The sequence below is a fragment of the Pan paniscus genome, chromosome 15 (genome assembly GCF_029289425.2).
Source record: "Pan paniscus chromosome 15, NHGRI_mPanPan1-v2.0_pri, whole genome shotgun sequence".
NCBI classification, from domain to species: Eukaryota; Metazoa; Chordata; class Mammalia; order Primates; family Hominidae; genus Pan; species Pan paniscus.
The window spans coordinates 106,881,659-106,908,416 of record NC_073264.2 but is presented as its reverse complement, the minus strand read 5'-3'; the positions used below and the strand labels follow the sequence as shown (position 1 = coordinate 106,908,416).

Sequence of the window (26,758 nt, the reverse complement as noted above, 5' to 3'; positions counted from 1 at the left end):
AATGAAAAGAGACTCATCCTGCTGGAGAAAGTGAAGCATTCTAAAACATGCAAAACTGGAGTCCAGAGGGGGATGTAATACTACCATGAGAAAGGTCAACCCTAAGCTATATGCAAATGTACCTGCATAGGCTGGTGTGGTGGGCTGATGGCATCTCCCTGGCCAAATGTATGCCCACCTGGAACCTCAGAATGTGACCTTATTTGGAAATAGGGTCTTTACAAATTAGGTTGAGGACTTGAGATGATATCATACTAAATTTTGGATGGATCCCAAGTCCAAACACTGGTGTCCTCATAAGAGGAGAGGACACAGACACACATGGAGACAAGCCATATGATGACAAAGGAGAAGATGAGGGGGGTGTCAGGAGCCACCTGTGTTTGTCCCTTTGCATTACTGTAAAGAAATACCTGAGGCTGAGTAACTTATAAAGGAAAGAGGTTGAATTGGCTCACAGTTCTGCAGGCTGTATAGGAAGCATGGCACCAGCATCTGCTTCTGGCAAGGACCTCAGGAAACTTACAATCATAGCAGAAGGTGAAGGGACAGCAGGTATGCCACATGGCAAGAATGGGAGCAAGAGGCTGAGGGGGGCCCCAGACTTAAACAACTAGACTGTGTGTGAGCTGACTGGGGGAGAATTCACTCATCACCAAGTGGATGATGCTAAATCATTTATGAGGGATCTTCCCCCTTGATCTAATCACCTCCTAGAGGCCCCACCTACAACACTGGGAATCATATTACAACATGAGATTTGGAGGGGACAAATATATAAACCATATCCTTCCACCCCTGGCCCTCCAAATCTCATGTCCTTCTCATGTTGCAAAATACAATCATGCCTTCTCAACAGTCCCCCAAAGCCTTACCTCATTCCAGAATCAACCCAAGTCCCAAGTCTCATCTGAAGATGAGTCCCTTCCACCTATCAGCCTATGAAATCAAAGACAAATTGACTCCTGAGATCAAATTTCCCAAGTCCCAAGTCTCATCTGAAGATGAGTCCCTTCCACCTATCAGCCTATGAAATCAAAGACAAATTGACTCCCAAAATACAATGAGAGTGCAGATATTGGGGTAAACATTCTCATTCAACAAGGGAGAAGTTGGCAAAAAGAAAGGATCTACATGCCCCATACATGTCAGAAATCCAGCAGGGTGGTTATTAAATCTTAAAGCTCCAAGGTAATCTCCTTTGACTTCATGTCCCATATCCAGGGCACACTGGTGCAGGGGGTGGGCTCCCAAGGCCTTGGACAACTCTACCCCTGTGGCTTTGGAGAATGTAGCCCCTGTGGCTTCTCTCACACGATAGAGTTGAGTGCCTGTGGCTTTTCCAGATTCAGGGTGCAAGCTGCCAGTGGATCTACCATTCTGGGGTCTGGAGAACAGTGGCCCCCTTCCCACAGCTCCACTAGGCAGTGCCCTGGTGGGGACATTATATGGGGGTTCAACCCCACATTCTCTTTGGCACTGCTCTAGTAGAGCTTCTCTGTGAGGGCTCAATGCTGGCAGAAGGCTTCTGTCTGGGCACCTAGGCTTTCTCATACATTTCTGAAATCTAGAGGGAAGATGCCAAGCCTCCTTCACTCATGTTCTGGGGGCCTACAGGCTTAACACCAGATGGAAGTCATCAAACCAAGCTTCCTTCACTCTTGCATTCTGGGAGCCTACAGGCTTAACACCAGATGGAAGTCGCCAAGGCTTATAGTGGCTTGCGCTCTCCAAAGAAGCAGCCTAAGCTATACTTGGGGCCCTTTGAGCCAAGGCTGGAGCCAGAGGAACCAGGATATGGAGAGCAGTGTCCCAAGGCTGCACAGGCAGCAGTGGCCATGGGCATGGCCCACAAAACCATCCTTTCCCTCTTGGCCTCTGGGCCTGTGATGCGAAAGACCACCTCAGAGATTTCCAAAATGGCTTCAAGGCCTTCTTCCCTTTGTTCTGGATATGAGCACTTAGCTCCCTTTTAGTTATGCTAATCTCTCCAGCAAGTGGCTGCTCCATAGCCTACTTATATTTGTCTCCTGAAAATATCTTTTCTTTTCTACCATATGGACAGGCTGTGAATTCTCCAAATTTTTTATGCTCTGCTTCCCTTTGTTGATGTAAAAAGCCAAACTCTATAAAACACTTGACGAGATTGATTCTGAGCCAAATATGAGAGCCATGAACTGTGACACAGCCTCAAAATATCCTGAGAAGACCTGTGCAAGGTGGTTGGGTTGCGGCCTGGTTTTATGTTTTAGGGAGACATGAGACATCAATCAACACATGTAAAGTATACATTAGTTTGGTTTGGAAAAGCAGGACAATTCAAAGTGGGGAATTCCAAATCATAGGTGGATTTGAAGATTTTCTGATTGGCGATTGGCTGAAAAAGTTAAATTATCTAAAAAGTTGAAGTCAGCAAAAAGCAATGCTTAAGATAAGGGGGTTGTGGAAGCCAAGGTTCTTGTTATGTAGATGAAGCCTCCACGTTCCAGAGAGAAGAGATGGTCAATGTCTCTTATCAGAACCTAAAAGGTGCCAGACTCTTGGATAAATCTCTCCTGAATCAGGAAGAGACCTGGAAAGGGAAAAAGATTCTCAACAGAATATACATTTCCTCCACAAGAGACGGCTTTGCAGGGCCCTTCCAAAATCTGTCAGAGAAATATATTCTGGCATAAAATACTTTAATTTCCTTCCATGCCTGCCACCTGTCATGTGATGCTATACCAGAGTCAGGTTGGGATTTGATATCTTATTGCTACAAAGAGTCTGCTTTGTCAGTCTTAAGCTCCCTGTTTTAATGTTAACACTGGTCAGCTGAGCCTAAACTCCAACAGGGAGAGGGTATAGTGAGGGAGTCCAAACCACCCTCCCCTTCCTGTCATGGCCTGAACTGGTTTTCCAGGTTTCTTTGGAATCCCCTTGGATTAGCATTTTATTTTCTCGTTTGCACCTTTTAAATATCAGTTCCAACTTTAAGTCATTCCTTTGCTCCCATATCTTACCATAGACTGTTAGAAGCAACCAGGTCACACCTTAGAAACATCTGCTTAGAAATGTCTTCCACAGATGCCCTAAGTCATCACTCTTAAGGTCAAACTTCCACAGATCCCTAGGGCATGAACACAAGGCAGTCAAGTTGTTTCTTAGGATTTAACAAGGGTGACCTTTACTCCAGTTCCCAATAAGTTCCTCATTTCCATCTGAGATTTCATCAGCCTGGCTTTCACAGTCCATATGTCTATCAGCATTTTGGTGACAACTATTTAATAGTCTCTAAGAAATTCCAAACTTTCCCTCATCTTCCTGTCTTCTTCTGAGTCCTCCAAATTCTTCTAACCTCTCTGCCTGTTACCTAATTCCAAAGCTGCTTCCACATTTTCAGGTATCTTTATAGCAATGTTCCACTCCTCAATACCAATGTTCTGTGTTAGTTTGTGTTACTAGAAAAAAAAAAAATACATGAGGCTAGTAATTTATAAAGAAAAGGTGTTTAGGCCGGGCACTGTGGCTCATACCTGTCATCCTAGCATTTTGGGAGGCAGACGCAGGAGGATCACTTGAGCTCAGAAGTTTGAGACCAGCCTGGGCAACATAGTGAGAACTTGTCTTGAAAAGACAAGAAGAAGGGAAGGGCGGGGGAGAGCAGAAGGGAAGCGCAGGGAAAGCAGAAGAGAAGGAAGGAAGGGAGGTTTAATTAGCTCATATTTCTGCAGGCCATTCTGGAAACATGGCCCTGGCATCTGCTTCTGGTGAGGCCTCAGGGACATTGCAATCATGGCAGAAGGCGAAGGGGGAGCAGGCATGTCACATGGCAAGAGGGAGCAAGAGAAAAGAAGTGGCACATCCCAGACTTTTAAACAACCAGCTGTCACAGGGACTAACTGAGGGAGAACTCACTCATCACCTGGGGGATGGTGCTAAACCATTCATGAGGGGTCCAGCCCCATGATCTAATCACCTCCCACCAGGCCCACCTCCAACACTGGGGCCTGAGAGAGAAGAGAAACTCCCCCAGCACTCGGTGTGCGTCGGTAGTGAAGGAGCCTCACCTGAGCCCCCGCTGTTGCTCAATCGACTTCCCAAGAATAGAGAAAAAAGGGAACTTCCAGGGTGGCCCAGGCCTCCAGGGGTTCCCACCCCATTTTTAGCTGAAAGCACTGAGGCAGAGCTCCCCCTACCCAGGCTCCACTGCCCGGCACAGAAATAACAACCATGGTTACTGATCATCTGGGAGCTGTCCAGGAACCCGACAGGGAGCCGGACGGGCCACACCAGCCACAGGCACCAAATGGACAACCCGGCGCTTCAGGTATCCCAGCCCACTGGGAGCCCCAATCGAGGGGCCGGCCCAGGCAGCAGTGAGGGAGAGGCTGCCTGGGCCCCTGACAGCGAGGGGACTCCTGGGCCACCCTCACAGCATCAACCAAGCTTCTTGGTCACTGCATGGACTCCAGACGTCCCTTCCCTGCATGGGGACACAGGAAAGCTAGAAACAGCCTAACGCCGACCTGGAGAAGGCAGGGGGCTGGGAATCTTGGCTGGGCCCAAGACTAAGAAGGTCAGAGGCCCCACGCTGGGCAGGGCTAGGCTGGGTGCAGACTGCCTGTCACCCCTAGGACAGGGACAGCCAACCCAGAGCTGGGAGGGAGGGTGGGGAGGCGGCAGCAGGGAGCTGTCCTGAGCTCCACTGCACAGCTGGCTGATCTTGGCAAGTCTGAGCTGGGTGGACTGAGGGGGGCTTGGCTGAGTGGACTAGACTGAGACGGGCCTAACACACTGAGCTGAGGCGAGCTGGGTGGGCTGAGAGGGCTACCCTGTCCCTTAGAGGACAGGTGGCCAAGCTGGGCTGTCCTGAGCCAGGGCAATCGGGGCTGGCCCGGGCCAGGCGGGTTTAGCTGAGTTGAATGAGTGGACTGGGTAGAGGGAAATGAGCTAGGCTCAGCTGAGCTAGGCTTGAGCTGGGTTATCCTAAGCCCTAAGGTGGACTGAGCTAGGCTGAGCTGGACTTATCAGGGGGGCAGGGCTAAGTCAGGCTGAGCTGAGGTGGCCTGCCCTGGGTGGTCCAGGACTGAGTTAAGCTGAATTAGGCTGACCTGGACTTGACTGGACTTGGTTGAAATAAGCTGGGCCGACACAGGAGTAGGGACAAGCTACAGTTCTCTACTTAGGATAAAATGGGTGCTCATGGACTATCCGGGCTGAACAAGACCAAGCTGGGGTATTACCTGCTGAGCTTACCTGACCCGGCCTGAGTTCAGCAGGGCTGCGCTGAGCTGGACAGACCTGAGCCAAGCTTAGCTGGTTGGGCTGAGTAAACTGGGCTGAGCTAAATGGGATTGAGCTGAGGAGGGCTAGGCTGGGTGAGAGACCTGATGACGGACAGGGTTAAAAGCTGGAGTGAGCAGGGCTTAAATTATTGAACTAAATTGGGCTGGGGTGATCTGAATTTAGCTGGGATGAGCTGGGCTGGGCTGAACTGTGCCAAAGTGAACTGGGCTAAACTAGGCTCGCCTGAGTGGACTCAGCTGGGTTGGTCTCAACTGGGTTCAGCTGAGCTGGGCTGGGCTAGACTAAACTGGGTTCAGCTGAACTGGGTTGGGCTAGACTAAACTGGGTTCAGCTGGGCTGGGCTGGACTACACTGGGTTCAGCTGGGCTGGGCTGAGCTGGACTAAACTGGATTCAGCTGAACTGGGCTGGGCTGGACTATACAGGATTCAGCTGGGCTGGGCTGGACTACACTGGATTCAGCTGGTCTGGGCTGGGCTAGACTAAACTGGGTTGAGCTGAACTGGGCTGGGCTGGACTAACCCAATCCTCCCTGTCACCCTGTCAGCAGCACCCCACAGCCAAACACAGGATGGATGCGTGGGTTCCGTCCCCCTCTCACCCACACCGGAACCCCAGAGCAGGCTACATGCCCCTCACAGACCTCAAACCCACATGTGCATCTGACACCCCAGATCCAAATGCTCCCTCCGGTCATGCACACCAAGGACACAGCACCCACCAAATCCACACGGAAACACGGGCACCGGGCACCCCATGAGCACAAAGCCCCTCCAAGTCTGAAGACACAGTCCCTGCACACCGTCACACCCATACATTCAGCTTCACTCTCACGTCCCAGCCCACCTGCACCCAGCTCTGGGCCTGGAGCAGCAGAAAGAGGTGTGAGGGCCCGAGGCCGGACCTGTACCTGCTGATGACCCGGGACCAGCAGGCAGCTCACGGTGTTGGGGAAGGGAGTGGAGGGGACCCAGGGCAGGAGCCAGAGGGACCAGGCTGGTGGGCAGGGCCGGGCCGGGGTAGGGCCAGGAGGCAGCTCTGGACACCCACAGGCCTGGGCTCATAGTCCACACCAGGACAGCCCCTCAGAGCACCCATGCAGTGAGTCCCAGGTCTTGGGAGCCAGGCCGCGGAGCTCACGCATCCTTCCGAGGGCCCTGAGTGAGGCGGCCACTCCTGTGCCGAGGGGTTGGGTCCTTCTCTGGGGAGGGGGTGGGGTCTAGAGAGGCGGAGTGGAGGTAACCAGAGGTCAGGAGAGAAGCCGTAAGGAACAGAGGGAAAATGGGGCCAGAGTAGGGGCCCAGGGACGAGAGGTCAGGAGTGGTCGGCCTGGCCCTGGGCCGTTGACTGACTCGGGACCTGGGTCCCCACCGTCAGGGCTGGCTGGCGGCTCTGCGCAGTCCCAGAGGGCCCCGGATGGGGTGCTCTGCCACGCCGGACAGCAGCAGGGACTGCCGAGAGCAGCAGGGGGCTCTGTCCCCCACCCCTGCTGCCACTGTGGAGCCGGGAGGGCTGACTGGCCAGGTCCCCCAGAGCTGGACGTGTGCGTGGGGGAGGCCGAGGGTGAGGCGCCGTGGACGTGGACCGGCCTCTGCATCTTCGCCGCACTCTTCCTGCTCAGCGTGAGCTACAGCACTGCCATCACGCTCCTCATGGTGGGCACCCACCTCCAGGGGCCTGGCCAGGGCAGGGGGCTGGGCAGAGCCAGCAGAGCGCCCTGACCCACGCCCTCCCCTCAGGTGCAGCGGTTCCTCTCAGCCACGCGGCAGGGGAGGCCCCAGACCTCCCTCGACTACACCAACATCCTCCAGCCCCACGCCTAGGCCGCGGGCCACTCACGCTCCACCAGGCCCAGCTTTTTCTCTGCCAGCGCCTGAGCCACCCTCGGGCTGCGCCCTGCCCTGGGTGGGAAAAGGAAAGCAGACAAGAAAAGGGGGCACAAGGTCACTACTGTGGGCTGATGGCCGGTGAATCTGAGCCCAGAGGGGGCCGGCTCAGCCGCAAGGTTAAAGGCGCTGAGAGAACCACCAGTCTCAGCCCCCACCCAAAAACCGTGTCTGTCCCTTCAACAGAGTCATCGAGGAGGGGTGGCTGCTAGCCGTTCTGAGCTCATCCCAGGCCCCCACCCAAAAACCGTGTCTGTCCCTTCAACAGAGTCATCGAGGAGGGGTGGCTGCTAGCCGTTCTGAGCTCATCCCAGGCCCCCACCCAAAAACCGTGTCTGTCCCTTCAACAGAGTCATCGAGGAGGGGTGGCTGCTAGCCGTTCTGAGCTCATCCCAGGCCCCTGGGTCTCCGGGTCACTCCCATTCTGACTGTACAATCACCAAGAGCCAAGGAGGGCCCGGCACCCAGCCCAGGACACAGCTGAGTCTGCGTCCAGCCCAACACCAGCCCACAGCCTCACTCCCCAGCCTCAGTCTGACCCTTCTAGCCCTGAGGTCCAAGTGCCTGGCATCCCCGTCCCCCAAGCCTCACCCAGACCTTCTTTCCCTTCACCCACCCCTCCTGCCATCCATCCCCAGCCCCCATCCCTTCACCCACCCCTCCTGCCATCCATCCCCAGCCCCCATCCCTTCACCCACCCCTCCTGCCATCCATCCGCAGCCCCCATCCCTGCAGCCTGAAGGCACAGGGAAGCCCTCTGAGGCCAGGCCACAGGACGGTTGAGGGCTTCGGGCCCCTGGAGTGGGTAGAGGGGCTCCCACAGCCAGAGAAGGGGTTTCCTGCAGGGACAGCAGCTGCCGACCTCGTCCCTATGACCTCGTCCAGCGTCTGGCTTCAGCAGTCCTATTTCTTTCTCTCTGCGTTTCTTAGTAAAGTTCCTTTTCACAAACCCCACGTCTCTGAAGGGCTCTGTGGGAGGTGTGTGTGGCCCTGGAGTGGCTGGCGGGAGGCAGGACCCCTGAGGACGTGCAGGAGGAGCCAGAGGGGAAGGAAGGGCAGGGGCCATTCTGGGGTCCTGAGAGCCAAAGTGCCCAAGCAGTGGTTCCCATCAATCACCCCTCAGCACCCCAGAGACTCCCCAGCTCCGCCCTGTCATACCTGGTCTGCTGGTCCCCAGCCCAGACTCATGCCTCCTTCTCAGGTAAAGTCAAAGCAACAATCAACATCGACCCCTTTGTGGGCAAAACCAGAAGAAGCCCATGCTGTGGTCAGCACAGGAGGCCCCAAGAATGCAGCTGCACAGTCACCAAGGTGGAGGCTGGTGGGGGCCCCCAGGACCACTGGCCACACACCCTGATCCACCACCCACTGAGCACAGACAAAGCTGACTCCCCAGCCCACAGCCGCCCACCAGCCTGGACCTCCTGAAGAGCTGAGAGGTGACCCAGGAGCAGGCTGGGGCCCCAGAGCCATCGGGGCCACAGGTGGGCTTGACCCACACCGGTCCTCAGGGCAAACGTGCAGCCTCCCTGGCTGGAGAGGCCTGCTTACAAGGGTCTCCACAACATCCTAAAAATGGGAGAGAATGCATGATAGGCATGACAAAGGGCAGGGTTCCCTCATATACAAAGAGCACTCAGGGATCAATAAGAAGAAAGGTGAGCAATAGGTTCTTCATGGAAAGGAAAAACCCAGTGGCCGATAATATAAAGAAACCATTTTAACAGTGAGAAAAGTGAAAGGAAGGAGGAGGGGATAAAGGGGGTGGAGGTGCTTCTTGGCCCTGACTGAGGGCACGTGAATCGCTAAGACCACTTTTTACGGCCAGTTGGCAAAATGCCCCAATGCAGGAGAGTCCTCTCACAGTGATGGCCCCACAGGGAGAGCCTCGCTCTGTGCCAGGAGAGCCACGTCACATGGAGTCTGGCACAAAGCGGAATGAAGCAAGCCTGCCTCAGTCTGACAGCGGCACCTGGGCCCTCCGCCCTGTCCTCTGCTGCGACCTCGGAGCAGCCGGGCACGGGGGAGAAGGTGAGGAGCGATGGCTCCCTACGGGGTAGAAAACCCCAAAGCGGGCAGCGCTGAGGCCGACTGGGTCCAAACAACACCAGAGGAGGGGGCGTCGCAGGACAGGGCCAAGGCCACAGCCGCTGCCCAGCTCCCCTCACACACTCCCTCATTCACAGACACACACGCAGGCACACACTCGCACATGCAAAAACACACAGGTTCACACACACAGACTCAACCTCTCATACACATTTGCTCTCACACACACCAATCATGCACTCACACACACTGACACGCTCGGGCACGCTCATACCAACACACACACAGTCTCAGGAAGCCAGGCCCTCCATCCACCCCATCACCAGCCCAGGGTGTCGCAAACCCACATCTCCTACAACAGACCGGCCCTCCACAGCAAGGTGCCCCAGACCGGGAGCCCCCCCGGGGGACAGAGCTCAGTGACTTCTTTCTCTGCCCCGCACCCTAGATCATGAGACCCCCATGGCCCCAGAGCAAGGGCAAGGAGTCAGCTCACTGCCCCACTGTGTGGCAGGCGTCCTCACGCACAGAAAATTCCATCGCCTCAAAGGCCTGAGAGGAAGACCAGATGAGCACCCACGTAGAGGAGACAGATGGGGCCCGTGGGGAGGGGCAGAGGCCCGGATTCACACCCAGGCTCGGAACAGCGCCCCTGCCTTCCACATGGCCTGGCCTCCCGGGAGCAAGAGGATGCCATCTCAGGGCCCCTCCATCCCCCTCTACATTCCCCTATTAACCCACCCGTGGGTACAACCATGGTCCCCAAAAGATAGAGCCACATCCTAGCCCCTGGGGCCATTGAGTGCGGCATTATTTGTCAAAAGGGCCTTTGCAGATCCCATCAAGATAAGGATTTCGAGGTGAGGGCACCCTGGATTGTCAAGGATTTCGAGGTGAGGGCACCCTGGATTGTCAAGGATTTCGAGGTGAGGGCGCCCTGGATTGTCAAGGATTTCGAGGTGAGGGCGCCCTGGATTGTCAAGGATTTCGAGGTGAGGGCGCCCTGGATTGTCAAGGATTTCGAGGTGAGGGCGCCCTGGATTGTCAAGGATTTCGAGGTGAGGGCGCCCTGGATTGTCAAGGATTTCGAGGTGAGGGCGCCCTGGATTGTCAAGGATTTCGAGGTGAGGGCGCCCTGGATTGTCAAGGATTTCAAGGCGAAGGACACCCTGGATTATCGAGGGGGTTAGGTCCAAGGACAAGTGTCCTAGCTGGAGACAGACGAGGAGACACAGGGATGGGGAGAGGCAGAGGCAGACAGGGGTGGTGCTATGGACTGAGGGTCTGTGTCTGCCCGAAACTCCTGTGTGACAGCTGTCATCCCAGAGTGAGAGCATGCAGAGCTGGGGCCTCAGGGAGGTGGTTAGGGCCTGAGGGGGAACCCTCAAAAATGTGATTCGGTCCCTAATCTCACTAGAGACCCTAAAGAAAAGGGACCCCAGAGAGCAGCCCTGCCCTCTTTCCACCACGTGAGGACACAGTGAAAAGATGGGGGTCTGTGAACCAGGAATCGGCCCTTGCTGGAACTTGACCCTGCTGCCATCCTGACCTTGAACTTCCAGCTTCGAGAACCGTGAGAAATGAATGTTGCTGCTGAACCCACCAGTCTATGGTATTTTTGTTATTGCAGCCAGAAATGACTAAGACGCAGCAGCCACGTCCCCCTGGCAAGGGCCGGGGGCATCCCAAGGTTCATAACAAAAGCTCCAGAGCTTCCCTGAACCGCCAGGTGTGTCTTTCCAGGACCCTGGGGCAGCCCCAGGCTACCTCCCTCCTCCTCTGACCCCACCTGCCCTGATCCGGCCTCACTGTCACTCCCTGGATTTCACCCGACAGCCTCCGCCGGGGTGGCCCAGCCCCATGGCCAGGGCATCTTCCATTCACGCCCACGTTTTCCAGGACTCTGCTGCAGCAGCTCCTCTGTGAAGCACCCCTGGCCTCCCATTGCCGGTGCCACCTGAGCCCCCAGACAGAGCTGGCCTCCCCTGACTCCAGGGCCAGCATCGCTGGCGGGATCTCTCCAACGCAACGGCCAGCTCTCTGGTGACCCACAGTAGGAGTGCCACCTGGGCAGCGTTGGACAGGGTAGAGCAGGCACCTTGGCCACCCTGACCCGCAGGGCTGCAGGCTAGGAGACGGGGTGCCCCCATGCCCCCACCCTGGGCTGCAGTCTGGGGCCCCCAGCGGCCCATGGGGCAGGCCGAGGGAGGCCAGGCTGGAGTGGCTCCAACCCAGCAGCGCAAGACTCACTCTCCCCAGCCTGATGCCCGCCCTGTGGCCCCAAGGCCCCCTCAACAGGAGTCCACTCACAGGTGCCCTTCCCCTGCAGGTGGTCGGGGACCCTCTCGGGCCTTGTGTCTCCCCTTTGCCATCTCTGTCTCAGGGTCTCTGAGCCTCTAACTGTGTCTGTTCCTGTTTCCCTGCATCGTGGCCCCCACCCCGCCCTGTGGAGCCATGTGGAGCCGTGAAGCTCCACGGCCGGTGAGGTCACAGAGCCCTGGCCACACACACCTGGCCCCACCACAGCCAGACCACAGGCCAGACATGACGTGGAGCCGCGCGGCCGTGTCTGCTGGGGCAGGAAGTGGGCGAGTGACCCCGTCTGTAGGCCAGACGTACGGGCATGCAGGCCCTCCCCTCCAGCCCCTCAGCATCCAGCCACATCTGTGGACACAGCCAGCACGGCGGCGCAGGGCTCTGCTAAGGACAGACGGCCATCAAGGCAGGGCCTGGGCCGGGCCAGGGCTCCCTCCCCACAGCAGCCCTCTTGGCAGGCAGCCAGACGCCCGTGAGGGTGGACCTGCCATGAGGGCCTGCACGCCAGAGGCTGCCCACTCAGCACTGCGGGCCCTCCAGCAGCCTGACCAGGTGGGTCTTGGAGGTCTCCAGGCCTCCGTCTCCTCCTCTGCACATTGAGGAGTCCAGCCAGGCTGGTCCTGGCCCCTTCTGGAAGCAAAAGGTGGAGAACAGGCACCAAGACAAGAGGGAAGGACAAAAGAGGTCACCACAGGGACTCCGGAACCACAGGGCAGGGCTTCCTAACCAGGCAGGAAGGATCTGGGCACTGGGGGCTGAGCCAGGCTGGCCAGGCCTAAGCTGGGATGACCTGGCCCTTCCTGGGATACAAGGTGAACAGCTTTCATGGCTGAGCTGAGGCCTAGGCTGAGCCGAGCCAGAGGGCAGAGGAGAAGATGACCTGGAGCCAACTGATACACGTCCATGTGGGCTGCCCTGAGCTGCCCTGGCCTGGGCTGGGCTGAGCTAGGCTACGCTGGACTGGGCTGAGCTGAACTGGGCTGAGCTGGGCTGAGCTGGGCTGGGCTAGGCTGGGCTGAGCTGAGCTGGGGCTGGGGCTGAGGTGGACTGGGCTGGGCTGGGCTGGGCTGGGCTGAGCTGAGCTGAGCTGAGCTCTTCTGAGCTGGGCTGAGCTGAGCTGAGCTGTGCTGAGCTGTGCTGAGCTGTGCTGAGCTGAGCTGAGCTGAGCTGTGCTGAGCTGGGCTGGGCTGAGCTGAGCTGTGCTGAGCTGGGCTGGGCTGGGCTAGACTGGGCTGGACTGGACTGGACTGGGCTGGGCTGGGCTGGGCTGGGCTGGGCTGAGCTGGACTGGGCTGGGCTGAGCTAGACTTGGCTGAGCTGGCCTGAGCTGGGCTGGGCTGGGCTAGGCTAGATTGGGCTGGGCTGGACTGGGCTGGACTGGGCTGGGCTGGGCTGGGCTGGGCTGAGCTGGGCTGAGCTGGGCTGGGCTAGGCTAGATTGGGCTGGGCTGGACTGGGCTGGGCTGGGCTGGGCTGGGCTGGGCTGGGCTGGGCTGGGCTGAGCTGGACTGGGCTGAGCTGGACTGGGCTGAGCTGGGCTGAGCTCGACTGGGCTGGGCTGAGCTGGACTGGGCTGGGCTGAGCTAGACTTGGCTGAGCTGGCCTGGGCTGGGCTGGGCTGGGCTGGGCTGGGCTGGGCTGAGCTGGGCTGGGCTGAACTGGGCTGGGCTGAGCTGGGCTGGGCTGGGCTGGGCTGGGCTGGGCTGAGCTGGACTGAGCTGAGCTGGGCTGGGCTGGGCTTGGACGAGCTGGGCTGGGCTGAGCTGGGCTGGGCTGGGCTGGGCTGGGCTGGGCTGGGCTGGGCTGGGCTGGGCTGGACTGGGCTGGGCTGGGCTGGGCTGGGCTGGGCTGGGCTGAGCTGGGCTGAGCTGGGCTGGGCTGGACTGGGATGAGCTGGGCTGGCCTGGATTGAGCTGAGCTGGGCTGGGCTGAGCTGAGCTGGGCTGGGCTGGGCTGAGCTGGGCTGAGCTGGGCTGGGCTGGGCTGGGCTGGGCTGAGCTGAGCCGGGCTGAGCTGAGCTGGGCTGAGCTGGACTGGGCTGGGCTGGGCTGGGATGAGCTGGGCTGGCCTGGATTGAGCTGAGCTGGGCTGGGCTGGGCTGGGCTGGGCTGAGCTGGGCTGGCCTGGATTGAGCTGAGCTGGGCTGGGCTGAGCTGGGCTAAGCTGGACTGGGCTGGGCTGGGCTGTGTTGGACTGAACTGGGCTGAGCTGGGCTGAGCTGGGCTGAGCTGAGTTGGGCTGGGCTGAGCTGGGCTAAGCTGGACTGGGCTGGGCTGAGCTGAGCTGGGCTGAGCTGGACCTGGCTGGGGTGAGCTAGGCTGGGCTGGGCTGAGCTGGGCTGGGCTGGGCTGAGCTGGGCTGGGTTGGGCTGAGCTGGGCTGGGCTGGGCTGGGCTGGGCTGTGTTGGACTGAACTGGGCTGAGCTGGGCTGAGCTGAGTTGGGCTGGGCTGAGCTGGGCTAAGCTGGACTGGGCTGGGCTGGGCTGAGCTGGGCTGAGCTGGACCTGGCTGGGGTGAGCTAGGCTGGGCTGGGCTGAGCTGGGCTGGGCTGGGCTGAGCTGGGCTGGGCTGGGCTGAGCTGGGCTGGGTTGGGCTGAGCTGGGCTGAGCTGGGCTGAGCTGGGCTGAGCTGGGCTGAGCTGAGTTGGGCTGGGCTGAGCTGGGCTAAGCTGGACTGGGCTGGGCTGAGCTGGACCTGGCTGGGGTGAGCTAGGCTGGGCTGAGCTGAGCTGGGCTAGGCTGGGCTGAGCTGGGCTGGGCTGGGCTGAGCTGGGCTGAGCTGGACCTGGCTGGGGTGAGCTAGGCTGGGCTGAGCTGAGCTGGGCTGGGCTGAGCTGGGCTGGGCTGGGCTGGGCTGAGCTGAGCTGGGCTGACCTGGGCTGGGCTAGGCTGTGCTGGGCTGACCTGGGCTGGGCTGGGCTGGGCTGACCTGGGCTGGGCTAAGCTGGACTGATCTGGGCTAGGCTGGGCTGCCCTGGGCTGGGCTAAGCTGGACTGATCTGGGCTAGGCTGGGCTGGGCTGGGCTGACCTAAGCTGAGCCGGACTGGGCTGAGCTGGGTGAGCTTAGGTGGACTGAGCTGGGCTGGGCTGGGCTGAGCTGAGCTGGGCTGAGCTGGGCTGAGCTGGGCTGAGCTGGACTGAGCTAGGCTGAGCTGAGCTTGGTTGGGTTGACCTGGGCTGAGCTGAGCTGAATTGGGTTGACCTGGGCTGAGCTGAGTTTGGCTGGGCTAGGCTAACCTGGGCTGGGCTGGGCTGAGCTGAGCTAGGCTTGGATGAGCTCAGCTGGGCTGGGTTGGACTGCACTGGGCTGGGTTGGACTGGTCTGGGCTTAGCTGAGCTGTACTGAGCTGGTCTGACCTGGGCTGACCTGTGCTGAGCTGGGCTGGGCTAGGCTGAGCTGGGCTGACCTGTGTTGGGCTGACCTGTGTTGGGCTGGGCTGGACTAGGCTGGGCTGAGCTGGACTGAGCTGAGCTGGGTGAGCTTAGGTGGACTGAGCTGAGCTGGACTGGGCTGAGCTGAGCTGGACTGACCTGGGCTAAGCTGAGCTGGGCTGGGCTGGGCTGGGCTGGGCTGGGCTGGGCTGGGCTTGGCTAGGCTGAGCTGGGCTGACCTGTGCTGGGCTGGGCTGGACTAGGCTGGGTTGAGCTGGACTGAGCTAGGGTGGGCTGAGCTGGGCTGAGCTGAGCTGGACTGGGCTGGGCTGCACTTAGCTGGGCTGAGCTGAGCTAGACTGAGCTGAGCTGGATGAGCTTAGGTGGACTGAGCTGGGCTGGGCTGAGCTGAGCTGGACTGGGCTGGGCCGAACTGAGCTAGACTGGGCTGAGCTGGGCTGAGCTGGGGTGGGCTGAGCTGGGCTGAGCTGGGGTGGGCTGGGCTGGGCTGAGCTAGGCTGAGATGAGCTGGGTTTGGTTGACATGGACTGAGCTGTGTTGAGCTGGGCTAGGCTAAGCTGAGCTGGGCTAGGCTAAGCTAGGCTGGGCGGAGCTGAGCTGGGTTGGGCTGAGCTGAACTGGGCCAGGTTGGGCTGAGCTGAGCTGGGCTGAGCTGGGCTGGACTGGGCTGGACTGGGCTGGAATGGACTGGGCTGGGCTGAGCTGAGCTGTTCTGAGCTAGGCTGTCCTGGGCTAGGCTGAGCTGGGCTAAGCTGGGCTGGGCTGAGCTGAGCTGAGCCGTACTGAGATGGCCTGGGCTGGGCTGAGCTGTACTGAGCTGGCCTGGGCTGGGTTGACCTGGGCTGAGCTGGACTAAGCTGGGCTGACCTGGGCTGGGCTGGGCTGGGCTGGGCTAGGCTGACTTGGGCTGGACTGGGCTGGACTGAGCTGGACTGGCCTGGGCTGAGCTGGGCTGGGCTGGACTGAGCTGGACTGGCCTGGGCTGAGCTGGGCTGGGCTGGACTGAGCTGGCCTGGGCTGGGTTGACCTGGGCTGAGCTCAACTGAGCTGGCCTGGGCTGGGTTGACCTGGGCTGAGCTCAACTGAGCTGGCCTGGGCTGGGTTGACCTGGGCTGAGCTGGACTAAGCTGGGCTGGGCTGAGCTGAGCTGGGCTGGGTTGGACGGGGCTGGGCTGGGTTGGACTGGGCTGGGCTGGACTGGGCTGGGCTGAGCTGAGCTGTACTGAGCTGGACTGACCTGGGCTGAGCTGAGCTGGACTGAGCTGGACTGACCTGGGCTAAGCTGAGCTGGGCTGACCTGTACTGGGCTGGGCTGGGCTAGACTGGGCTGAGCTGGACTGAGCTGAGCTAGACTGGGCTGAGCTGGGTGAGCTTAGGTGGACTGAGCTGGGCTGGGCTGGGCTGAGCTGAGCTGGGCTGGGCTGGGCTGAGCTGAGCTGGGCTGGGCTGGGCTGGGCTGGGCTGGGCTGGGCTGGGCTGGGCAAGGCTGAGCTTAGCTGGGCTGAGCTGAGCTAGACTGGGCTGAGCTGGGCTGAGCTGGGCTGAGCTGGGGTGGGCTGAGCTGGGCTGAGCTGGGGTGGGCTGAGCTGGGCTGAGCTGGGGTGGGCTGAGCTGGGCTGAGCTGGGGTGGACTGGGCTGGGCTGAGCTGAGCTGGGTTGGGTTGACATGGAGTGAGCTGTGTAGAGCTGGGCTAGGCTAAGCTAGGCTAGGCTGAGCTGAGCTTGGTTGTGCTGAGCTGAACTGGGCTGTGTTGGGCTGACCTGGGCTGAGCTGGGCTGGGCTGGGCTGGGCTGAGCTGGGCTGGGCTGAGCTGAGCTGGACTGGGCCGGGCTGAGCTGACCTGGGCTGAGCTGGGCTGGGCTGGGCTGAGCTGAACTGAGCTGGCCTGGGCTGGGTTGACCTGGGCTGAGCTGAACTGAGCTGGCCTGGGCTGGGTTGACCTGGGCTGAGCTGGACTAAGCTGGGCTGACCTGGGCTGGGCTGACCTGGGCTGGGCTGAGCTGGGCTGAGCTGGGCTGGGCTGGACTGACCTGGACTGAGCTGGACTGGCCTGGGCTGGGCTGGGCTGGGCTGGACTGAGCTGGACTGAGCTGGACTGGGGTGGGCTGGGCTGAGCTGGACTGAGCTGGACTGAGCTGGACTGGGGTGGGCTGGGCTGAGCTGGGCTGAGCTGGGCTGGGCTGGGCTGGGCTGGGCTGGACTGAGCTGGACTGAGCTGGACTGGCCTGGGCTGGGCTGGGCTGGACTGGGGTGGGCTGGGCTGAGCTGGGCTGAGCTGGGCTGGGCTGGACTGGGGTGGGCTGGGCTGAGCTGGGCTGAGCTGGGCTGGGCTGGGCTGGACTGAGCTGGACTGAGCTGGACTGGCCTGGGCTGGGCTGGGCGGGATGAGCTGAGGTGGCTGCTAATGTGGGAAGGAGGCCGTGGGTTGAGTGTGACTCCACCTGCAGAGCCCTGAGCCCAGCTGTGTTCTTAGGGGTTCTGAGGGCCACGCAGCTCTGTTGCACCATGATTCTGTCTTCTCTCTTGCCCACTGCCTGAAGGAAATTTGGAGTGGGCTGGGCCCAGAGCTCCCCTGTGTAGCAGGCCCTGTCCTGGAGGGCCTGGCAGGGACATGGCTTAGCCTGTTCGCCTCTAGTCCCGAGACCTCATAGGCCACAGGGGTCCACTGTGGCTTGTTTGGGCCTGGGGTGGGGCTCATGGAGTGGTGGGTGTTGGACTGAGACTCTGACCAGGGACAGGGGGATGGGGAAACAGCCAAGCCGCTCCACCCCTACCCCATGCACACAGCACTCAGAGCCCAGGCCCCCTCCTCAGAGCCCCCACCAAAATCCTCTCTAGGGGCAGGGGAAAGAGCAAGACATGTCCCTCACCCAGAGCAGGAGCTGGGGTCAGGGAGCTCAGGGGACTCAGCCACTCCATGGCAGAGCCCTGTTTAATATAACTTGTGTCTGGGATGGCCTGGGTCAGAGGCCCTATCTAAGGAGCATGTTCAGAAACCGTGTCGCTGGGATGAGACAGCTGGGTCCAACCGCAGGCCCGTGGTACAGGAGCTGTGTGACCTTGGGGCTGTCACCAGGCCTCTCTGTGCTGGGTTCCTCCAGTATAGAGGAGAGGCAGGCACAGCCTGTCCTCCTGGGGACATGGCATGAGGGCCACGTCCTCACAGCGCATTCTGTGTTCCAGCATCCCCGACCAGCCCCAAGGTCTTCCCGCTGAGCCTCGACAGCAACCCCCAAGATGGGAACGTGGTCGTCGCCTGCCTGGTCCAGGGCTTCTTCCCCCAGGAGCCACTCAGTGTGACCTGGAGCGAAAGCGGACAGGGCGTGACTGCCACAAACTTCCCGCCCAGCCAGGATGCCTCCGGGGACCTGTACACCACGAGCAGCCAGCTGACCCTGCCGGCCACACAGTGCCTAGCCGGCAAGTCCGTGACATGCCACGTGAAGCACTACACGAATCCCAGCCAGGATGTGACTGTGCCCTGCCGAGGTCAGAGGGCAGGCTGGGGAGTGGGGCGGGGCCACCCCGTCCTGCCCTGACACTGCGCCTGCACCCGTGTTCCCCACAGGGAGCCGCCCCTTCACTCACACCAGAGTGGACTGCGGGCCGAGCCCCAGGAGGTGGTGGTGGACAGGCCAGGAGGGGCGAGGCGGGGGCACGGGGAAGGGCGTTCTGACCAGCTCAGGCCATCTCTCCACTCCAGGTCCCTCAACACCATGTCCCCCAACTCCCTCAACTCCACCTACCCCATCTCCCTCCTGCTGCCACCCCCGACTGTCGCTGCACCGACCGGCCCTCGAGGACCTGCTCTTAGGTTCAGAAGCGAACCTCACGTGCACACTGACCGGCCTGAGAGATGCCTCTGGTGCCACCTTCACCTGGTCGCCCTCAAGTGGGAAGAGCGCTGTTCAAGGACCACCTGAGCGGGACCTCTGTGGCTGCTACAGCGTGTCCAGTGTCCTGCCCGGCTGTGCCGAGCCATGGAACCATGGGGAGACCTTCACCTGCACTGCTGCCTACCCCGAGTCCAAGACCCCGCTAACCGCCACCCTCTCAAAATCCGGTGGGTCCAGACCCTGCTCGGGGCTCTGCTCAGTGTCCTGGTTTGCAAAGCATATTCCCAGCCTGCCTCCTCCCTCCCAATCCTGGGCTCCAGTGCTCATGCCAAGTACAGAGGGAAACTGAGGCAGGCTGAGGGCCAGGACACAGCCCGGGGTGCCCACCAGAGCAGAGGGGCTCTCTCATCCCCTGCCCAGCCCCCTGACCTGGCTCTCTACCCTCTAGGAAACACGTTCCGGCCCGAGGTCCACCTGCTGCCGCCGCCGTCGGAGGAGCTGGCCCTGAACGAGCTGGTGACGCTGACGTGCCTGGCACGCGGCTTCAGCCCCAAGGACGTGCTGGTTCGCTGGCTGCAGGGGTCACAGGAGCTGCCCCGCGAGAAGTACCTGACTTGGGCATCCCGGCAGGAGCCCAGCCAGGGCACCACCACCTTCGCTGTGACCAGCATACTGCGCGTGGCAGCTGAGGACTGGAAGAAAGGGGACACCTTCTCCTGCATGGTGGGCCACGAGGCCCTGCCGCTGGCCTTCACACAGAAGACCATCGACCGCCTGGCGGGTAAACCCACCCACGTCAATGTGTCTGTTGTCATGGCGGAGGTGGACGGCACCTGCTACTGAGCCGCCCGCCTGTCCCCACCCCTGAATAAACTCCGTGCTCCCCCAAGCAGCCCCACGCTTCCATCCGGCGCCTGTCTGTCCATCCTCAGGGTCTCAGCACTTGGGAAAGGGCTAGGGAAGAATACCCCCTGCCCTGAGCCTCGGGGGGCCCCTGGCACCCCCATGAGCCTTTCCACCCTGGTGTGAGTGTGAGCTGTGAGTGTGAGAGTGTGTGGTGCAGGAGGCCTCGCTGGTGTGAGATCTTAGGTCTGCCGAGGCAGGCACAGCCCAGGGTGGGTTCTGAGAGACGCACATGCCCCGGAGAGTTCTGAGTGAGCAGTGGCACGGCCGTTTGTCCCTGAGAGAGCCGCCTCTGGCTGCAGCTGGGAGGGAATAGGGAGGGTAAAAGGAGCAGGCTAGCCAAGACAGGCGCAGGTAGTGGGAGGAGCGGCGAGGGAGTGAGGGGCTGGACTCCAGGGCCCCACTGGGAGGACAAGCTCCAGGAGGGCCCCACCACCCTAGTGGGTGGGCCTCAGGACGTCCCACTGACGCATGCAGGAAGGGGCACCTCCCCTTAACCACACTGCTCTCTACGGGGCATGTGGGCACACGTGCACACTCACACTCACATATACGCCTGAGCCCTGCAGGAGCGGAACATTCACAGCCCAGACCCAGTTCCAGAAAAGCCAGGGGAGTCCCCTCCCAAGCCCCCAAGCTCAGCCTGCTCCCCCAGGCCCCTCTGGCTTCCCTGTGTTTCCACTGTGCACAGCTCAGGCACCAATTCCACAGACCCCTCCCAGGCAGCCCCTGCTCCCTGCCTGGCCAAGTCTCCCATCCCTTCCTAAGCCCAACTAGGACACAAAGCACAGACAGGGAGGGGCCGCATGGGGTGGCATCAGAAGCAGGCCAGTGAGACAGGGCCTGCCCAGGGCCCTCTGCATGCCTCTGGCTTCTGCCTGGGGCTCCCAGGAGTGGAAGAACAGTCCCACAACCACTGTGGGGACACCTGGCACCAGGACACCCACAAGGGGGCAGTGGGGCCCCTGCTCGTGCCTTAGACATCTTCCGGGCCTCCCCAGGGGTCCCCGCCTTCTGGCTGTCTCCCTCTGCTCTCAGGGCCAAGGTGAGGTGGAGGCCACTGTCAACCCTGAGGGTCCAGTCACCAGAGGGTAATTGAGAGCAACAGGTCACTCGGGGAAGCCCTGCCACAGAGAAGCCCTCCAGCCCATGGGACCCAGGACCTGGCCCAGGGGAGGGGCTTTTAAAGAGAGGGGGAAAGAGGGAGAATCAACAGATGAGGGGCTGAACCAGTAGACAGAGATCAGGCAGACACATGGGTAGATCCTAGGACATATAATGAATGGATGGGTGGATGGAGGGTGGGTAGATGAAGGATGGATGGGTGGTAAAATGGATGGGTGGGTAAATGGCTGGATGGAGGATGGACGGATGGATATGTGATGGATGGATGGATGAAGGATGGGTGGATGGAGGATGGATGAGTGGAGGAATGAAGGATGGAAGATGGATGGATGGATGGGTGGATGGACTGATGGATGATGGATGGATGGGTAGGCGGATGGAGGATGGAAGGGTGGATGGAGGATGGAAGATAGATGGAGGGGTGAATGGAGGATGGGTGGATGGAGGGAGGATTGAGGATACTGGGGTGGGTGGGTGGGTAGATCTATGGAGGTTAGGTGTATGGAAGATAATTGGATGGAGAATTGCTTTATGAATGGATGAATGAAGAGATGGAAAATAGCTTTATAGATGGATGGGTGAATGGATGGATGGATAGATGGAAGAAGGATGAATGGATGGAAAATAGCTTTATAGATATATAGGTGGATATTTAAATGATAGCCTTATATTAATAGATGAATGGATGATGAATGGATGGGTGAGTGGGTAGGAGTGTTACTGATGGAGGGGTGGATATACGGATAATAGCTTTATAGATGGATGGATGGATAGATGGACGGAAGGATAGAAAGACAGGTGAATGACTGGATGTATCAGCATATGACAAGCAGGTACAGCTGTACATGGGAGGTCTATGCCCTGAGACCCTGAGGAAAATGAGGATGCCTGTGCTGGTGGCCCTCACCTGGCCCTCCCTTGTAACCCCTCAGCCACATTCCCTGGGAAGGCAACAGAGCCCTCTGGTCTTGCCCATTCAACCTTTGGCACACTGAGTGTCAGACCCAGGTCTCTGTCTTGGACCCAGATCTCCTTGAGGGTGGGTGTGTCTGGTCCTCTCTGGCCCCGGGACCCAGTCACTGAATACGTGGCTGGGACTGAGACGGGGTGGGGTGGGAGGGGCGGGAGGGTACCTTGGGCTCAAGCTTCCCTTGGAGAGGCAGATGGTGTCCACTTTCTGCCCTGCCAAGTCTCTCCCTGAAGTGCCCTAAGAATGTCAAAGACAGAAGTTCCCAGCCCCTCACCTGGGACCCTGCCTCCTCATCCTCCCTGGGGGAGTCTCAGGCCTCAGATGGGGACCCAGACCCCACTGTCCCCAGACCCCAAGGAAGCATAGCCGCTGTTCACACGAGTCTGGGCCTGGCAGGCTCTTGCTCTGTTGCAGATTGGCAGATGCTGCCTCCCTATGTGGTGCTGGACTTGCTGCAGGAGACCCTGGAGGAGGAGACCCCCGGCGCCAACCTGTGGCCCACCACCATCACCTTCCTCACCCTCTTCCTGCTGAGCCTGTTCTATAGCACAGCACTGACCGTGACCAGCGTCCGGGGCCCATCTGGCAACAGGGAGGGCCCCCAGTACTGAGCGGGAGCCGGCAAGGCACAGGTGGGAGCCCAGGAGGGGGATGAGCCCACAGTAGATGAGGTGGGCTGCAGTGCTTGGCTAAGAGGAGAGCACCACCTGCTCCCACTGTGGGGGGACGTGCTCTCCTGGGGGGCCCTTCACAGACACTGAGGACACGGGCCGGCCCAGGGTCAGGGCTGAGCTTCCCTCCAGTGCAGTAACGAGGATTCCGTCCAGGCTCCCATGAGCCAGGCCAGGGCTGGGACAGAGGGCGTTGGCAAGGATGCTGCTCCTTCAGGCTGTGACCCCTCTGTCTTTGCAGGGAGGAAATGTGGAGGAACCTCTTGGAGAAGCCAGCTATGCTTGCCAGAACTCAGCCCTTTCAGACATCACTGACCTGCCCTTACTCACATGCCTTCCAGGTGCAATAAAGTGGCCCCAAGGAAAATGTTCACAGACTCTGAATGAGGAGACGGGGGTCAGGGAAAGGGTGGTGGCTTTAGACTGGAGAACGCCTGCTTCAAAGTCCCCCTGGGTGTCATGGTGGTCATGGTGGGCATGGACAGAGGGTACCCCTGGTCCCAAAATCAAGAAATGACCTGATCTTGCATGAGGCTGAGGCCCAAGGATGAATGCTGGATTCACCAGAGACCATGGCAAAGAAGCCTGCTCCTAAGAACTACATGGGATCCCTGTTCCTCATAACCTAGACAGCCCTGGTCCTCCTCACTGGGTCCTCATCCTGATCACAGGGCCCTGGTCCTGACCAGTGGGCCCTTTTACCGATCACTGAGCTCTGGTCCTACTACTTGGTCCCTGTTCCTGATCACTTAATTCTAGCCTTGATCACTGAGCCTTAGTCCTGATCACTGAGTCCTACTCCTGTTTTTGGCCCTGGACCTCATCACTCAGCTCTGGTCCTCATCACTCAGCCCTGGTCCTCATCACTCAGCCCCGGTCCTGGTCACTCAGCCCTGGACCTCATCACTCAGCCCTGGACCTCGTCACTCAGCTCTGGTCCTCATCATTCAGCCCTGGTCCTCATCACTCAGCCCCGGTCCTGGTGACTCAGCCCCGGTCCTCGTCACTCAGCCTGGTCCTCATCACTCAGCCCTGGACCTCGTCACTCAGCCCTGGTCCTCGTCACTCAGCCCTGGACCTCGTCACTCAGCCCTGGACCTCATCACTCAGCCCTGGACCTGATCACTCAGCCCTGGACCTGATCACTCAGCCTGGTCCTCATCACTCAGCCCTGGTCCTCATCACTCAGCCCTGGACGTCATCACTCAGCCCTGGTCCTCATCACTCAGCCCTGGACCTGATCACTCAGCCCTGGTCCTGGTCACCCAGCCCTGGTCCTGATCACTGGGTCCTGGTCCTGATCATTGAGTTCTGGCCCTCATCACTGAGCCCTGGTCCTGATCACTGGGCCCTGGTCCTGGTCACTCAGTCCCAGTCTTGATCACTGAGCCCTAGTTATGATCACTGAGCCCTGGTCCTGATCACTGGGTCCTGGTCCTGATCATTGAGCTCTGGCCCTGATCACTGGGTCCTGGTCCTGATCGCTGGGTCCTGTTCTTATCCCTGAATCTTGGTCCTGATCACTGAGCCCTGGCCCTCATCACTGGGTCTTGTTCCTAATCACTGGGCTCTGGTTCTGACCAATGGCCCCTGGTTCTGGTCCCTGAATCCTGGTCCTGATCAATGGGCTCTGCTCTTGACTTCTGAGTCCTGGTGCTGATCATCCAGTCCTGGTCCTGATCACTGGGCCCTGATTCTAATCACTCAGACCTCCTTTTGATCACTGAACCCTACTATTTATCACTGAGCCCTGATCATGATCGTTGGGCCCTATTTCTGGTAACTGAGCTCTGATCCTGACCACTGACCTCTGTTCCTAATCACTGAGCCCTGGACCAGATCACTGGCCCCTGGTCCTGATCACTGGCCCCTGGACCTGATCACTGACCCTTGTTCCCGATTGCTGAGCCCTGGACCTGATCACTGAGCCCTGTTCCTGATCACTAACCCCTGTTCCTGATCACTGAGCCGTGTTCCTGATCACTGAGCCCCGGACCTGATCACTGGGCCCTGTTCCTGATCACTGAGCCCTGGTCCTGATCACTGAGTGCTGGACCTGATCACTGAGCCCTGTTCCTGATCACTAACCCCTGTTCCTGATCACTGAGCCCTGTTCCTGATCACTGAGCCCTGGTCCTGATCACTGAGTGCTGGACCTGATCACTGAGCCCTGTTCCTGATCACTAACCCCTGTTCCTGATCACTGAGCCCTGTTCCTGATCACTGAGCCCTGGTCCTGATCACTGAGCCCTGGTCCTGATTACTGAGCCCTGGACCCAGTCACTGGCCCCTGTTCCTGATCACTGGGCCCTGGTCTTGATCACTGGGCCCTGGTCCTGATTACTGAGCCCTGGTCCTGATCGCTGGGCCCTGTTCCTGACCACTGAGCCCTGGACCAGACCACGGATCCCTGTTCCTGATCACTGATCCCCGGTTCTTTTCTTATACATATTCATTTTGAAGTCTGATTCCTTTTCTGAGCATGTATCAGTCTGTCTAGACACTGAGTCCTGTCTGATTTCTGAGCCTTGGCCCTCATTAGTAAGTGACCTGCAGTGGTGGAGGGAGGCCTCCAGGGAAGCCGAGACCCTCTCAATGCATGCACTCACTGGTAGATGACGAAATGACCCCAATGACTTGCTCCATTTTTCCAGGCTCAGAGGGGTGTGTAGGCCCCAGGAGGACTTGGTGGGGAGAGGACCAGCCCAGGCCCTGTGAGCTACACCCAGCCCCAGCCCCTAAGGGGTCGCCAGGTCTCGACTTAGCACTGGGGAGGGGGTACAGTACAGGAGTGGGGACAGGAAGGTGAGGTGAGGCCATGCCATTTGTATTCTCTTGCTTTTCTCTCCCTCCTGAAGCCTCTTGAATAGACCTGCAGAAATACCCAAAATAGCCCTGTGGGGTGGCTGAGTCATTGTGAACACAGCCCAGGTCCGGTGTTCCAGCCAGAGAACTGCTGTTCTGAGAAACATGCCCCAAAACCGAGACCTGGCCAGGTGTGCCTGGGGCCTGAGCGAGGGGCGGCAGCCACAGGGAGGCCCAGCCCCAACCAGCCCAGGGTCAGCTAGGGCTTTCCAGGTCCAGGGTTAGGCAGAGGTCAGCCAGGGTCAACCATGGTCTATCTGAGGGGAGAGACAAGAGACACAGAGACATAGAGAGAGAGAGACAGGGATGGGGAGAGACAAGAGAAGACAGGAAAGGAGAGACAAAGACAGACACAGAGAGAGAGAGATGGGGATGGAGAGAGATAAGAGACAGGGACGGGGAGGGACAGAGGCGAGGCCAGTGAGAGAGACAGAGTTACAAGAGACAGAAAGACAGAGAGATGAGATGAGAGAGATAAGAAGAAACGGAGACAGAGATGGAAGAAAAAGAGAGGAGATGGGAACAGGGAAAAAGAGACATGGACACAGAAATGCAGAGAGAACACAACAGAGGCAGAGAACACACAGGGAGAGAAAGAGGTAGCAAGATGGGCCCAGGAACTCAGGTGCAAGCCCCTCTCACACAGTCACTCTCACAAACACACACCACGACTATTATACAACATTCACACACAAACACACAGAAACATACCCACGCTCACAGCCACACACTAAGTCACTGTCACATCCATACCCACACTCACACCCAAACACACATGGCCCAGGAGCAAATGGGCAGACCTCAGCCTGCAGCTGGGAGCGGCCGAGCGGGTGCTGGGCCAGGGTCGGGGCCTGTCTGTGGGTGGGGGGCACGGCAGCACGGGCCCACCTGCACCTACAAGGCCTGGCCCCCGAGGTCACTGGGCCACCACCCAGCCCTCGCCCTGTTCCCCATCTGTGCTGGACGGGGCAGGACTCTGAGCCTCCGGGAAACCTGCAGATCCACACAGGACCCCGAACATCGGGCTGGGGAGGCTGGGGTGGGTAACAACATGGGAGAGGCGGAAGCAGGAGGTCCCAGGACCCTGCGCACTGCGACCCCAGCCCTGGGGGCTGAAGCCCAGGACGGCCTTGGGTCTCCCAGGAGGGACTAGACAGCGGGGGATGGTCAGAGAACAGGACAGCCAGCAGGGTGCAGCCCGAGGACAGGGATGGACACTGGGGGGTCAACAGGACAGGGGCAGGGGCTGTGGAGTGGGCAGAGGGCCTGGAGAACCTGCGGGTCAGTGTCTGTGGGAAGGAGGCCAGGAGCAGCCCAGAGTGGCCAGGCTGGCAGGGGTGAGGAGGTGGGGGCAGTGAGGTGAGGGTGACCGAGCCAGTGAGGCCTCTGGCCAGGGAGGGGACCTTGGCTGGGCTCTGACTGAACCCAGGGCTCCTGGAGAAGGGGCCCCAGGCGG

General features: G+C 59.6%; 1 gene segment (V, D, J or C); it reads left to right on the top strand.

Moving 5' to 3' along the window:
• The window catches only part of LOC100971589 (immunoglobulin epsilon heavy chain-like), a 394,860-nt gene that overhangs the window by 265,447 nt on the left and 102,655 nt on the right, over positions 1–26,758 (top strand).